Below are 2,778 nucleotides of genomic sequence, written 5' to 3'. Positions count from 1 at the left end.
TGCATACTCCCATCGCAGGAGAAACCCCCGAGGCTCGCGCCTTGGAGGAGGCACGTTTGGCCAATTTGGCCGAACGCGCTCGCCTGGAGAATCTTCAGCGAGCACTCGACGAGCGCGCGCGGCAACGAGTTCCCGACGCCAGTCGACGTCAACTCTTCCCGCCGACTCAGGTATATCGAACCCCAATCCAGAATTTAGCAGCTGCGACCCGTATAGCAGAGTCCATCCAGCCCTCTCAGTCGGAAGCTGGCAGAGGCTTGATGCAGATCAGGGATCTGCTCCGGGCAGCAGGAGATCAGAATTCAGCCGTGTCGCAGTCGCGCAACAGAATTCACAGTCGATCCGTCGCTGCGAATACGGTTCAGTCGGCTCACAGTCCCAGATCGCCTCCGCGGCGTGAAGGGCGCGAGAATCGGCGAGACCAATATGGAGACCGACACGACCGAGATGATAGGCGTCGAGTGCCCACTTCCCCTCCGAGGGGTGGGTCTTACGCTCCTCGGCAGCAAGATGACAGACGTCAGCTCAGTGCGGGGCGAAGAGTTCCAGTCGACCCCAGAGAACCAGGCTTCGACGCGCGATCCATTATCGTGCAAGGCTTGGTCGACCGGAACAGAGCCCATCGAGGTGGACTCGACAGAGATGCGCCCACGAGCAGTCGAGTGCACGTTTCTGGTCCGGAATGTTTCAGCAGAGCTATCAGAGCCGCAGTGATTCCTCCCAATTTCAGGTTGGCAACAGGAGTCAGCAAGTTCACCGGTGAGTCTAAGCCTGAAACTTGGCTTGAGGACTACCGAGTGGCGGTTCAGATTGGTGGTGGGAATGACGAGGTGGCCATGAAGCATTTGCCCCTCATGTTGGAAGGTTCTGCCAGAGCGTGGTTGAATCAGTTACCTCCTAGCAGCATTTACACTTGGGAAGATCTGTCCCGAGTGTTCGTCAGAACGTTTGAAGGAACTTGCAAGCGACCGGCTGGATTGACGGAGCTGCAAGTCTGCGTGCAGAAGACCAATGAGACTCTCAGGGAGTATATTCAGAGATGGATCACTTTGCACCATACTGTGGAGAATGTGTCTGATCATCAGGCAGTCTGCGCCTTCAAGGATGGTGTCAAGAACAGAGAATTGAGTTTGAAATTTGGTCGAACCGGAGACATGACCTTGAGTCGGATGATGGAAATTGCTACCAAGTACGCCAACGGCGAAGAAGAAGACCGACTCCGAAGCGGCAAGCACAAGCCGAGCCAGTCGGAGAAGGGAAACACCAGTCGGAAACAGAAGCGGAAGGCTGAACCGGCAGCTCCTGGAGAGGCTCTGGCCGTGGCTCATGGAAAGTTTAAAGGGAAACCAAAAGGATCCTGGAACCCTAAGAAGGTAAAGGATAAAGAAGGGAACGACGTGATGGATATGCCGTGTCACATCCACACGAAGAAAGACGAAGAGGGGAATATCATTTACCCAAAGCATACCACTCGCCAATGTCGACTCCTGATCCAGCAGTTTCAAGGAAAACAGTCTAAAGACAAGGAAAAGGAGTCGGACAAGGCCGAAGACAAGGAGGACAGTGAGGAAGGATATCCGCATGTCAACTCCACTCTGATGATCTTTGCAGATGTGGAAAGCAAGAGTCGATTGAAAGTCATTAACCGCGAGGTGAACATGGTTACCCCAGCAAAAGCAAATTATCTGAGATGGTCCCAAACACCCATCACATTCGACCAATCTGATCACCCGACTCATATTGCCACCCCTGGGAGGCAAGCTTTGGTGGTCGATCCAGTTGTCGAAGGCACTCGACTGACAAAAGTGCTGATGGACGGTGGTAGCGGGCTGAATTTGTTGTATGCAGACACACTGAAAGGAATGGGCATTCCGATGTCCCGACTGAGCACCAGTAACATGAGCTTTCATGGAGTTATACCAGGGAAGAAAGCCGAGTCACTCGGCCAAATAGCTCTGGACGTGGTGTTTGGTGATTCGAAACATTTTCGCAAAGAGAAGTTGACGTTTGAGGTCGTGGATTTTCAGAGTGCATATCATGCCATTTTGGGGAGACCAGCTTATGCACGGTTCATGGCTCGACCATGTTACGTGTACCTCAAATTGAAGATGCCCGGCCCCAAAGGAGTGATCACTGTCACCGGTGATCGGAAAAAGGCAGAAGAGTGCTTTCAGAAGGGCTCAAAGATTGCTGATTCCCAGGTGACAGCGGTCGAGTTTGAAGAATACAAGCAAAACGCAGATCCGAGTGATTTGCTGCGATCCAAGAAACCCGCCACAGAATCTGCATTTCAGTCGTCCGGTGAGACGAAGCCTGTTCACATTCACCCGACCGACCCCGATGCAGCCCCGACCCACATCTCCACAACACTCGACCCGAAATAGGAAGAAGCGCTCATCCAGTTCCTCCGTGAGAACTGGGACATTTTTGCATGGAAGCCCGCTGACATGCCAGGTGTTCCCAGGGGACTGGCTGAGCATCGCCTAAGAGTCGACTCATCAGCAAAACCAGTCAAAGAGCATCTTCGGCGGTCCGCCGTCCAGAAGAGAAAAGCCATTGGTGAGGAAGTGGCTCGACTGTTGGCGGCAGGATTTATCCGAGAGATATACCACTCCGAGTGGCTCGCTAATGTCGTCATGGTTCCTAAGAAGGACAAATCGCTCCGAATGTGCATTGATTTCAAGCACATCAACCGGGCCTGCCCGAAAGATCATTTTCCTCTCCCTCGCATAGATCAAATTGTTGACTCGACCGCGGGATGCGAGAGATTGTCTTTTC

The sequence above is a fragment of the Triticum aestivum genome, chromosome 5A (genome assembly GCF_018294505.1).
Source record: "Triticum aestivum cultivar Chinese Spring chromosome 5A, IWGSC CS RefSeq v2.1, whole genome shotgun sequence".
In the NCBI taxonomy this organism is placed as follows: Eukaryota; Viridiplantae; Streptophyta; class Magnoliopsida; order Poales; family Poaceae; genus Triticum; species Triticum aestivum.
The sequence above is the reverse complement of the archived record's forward strand: the minus strand, read 5'-3'. Positions refer to the sequence as shown.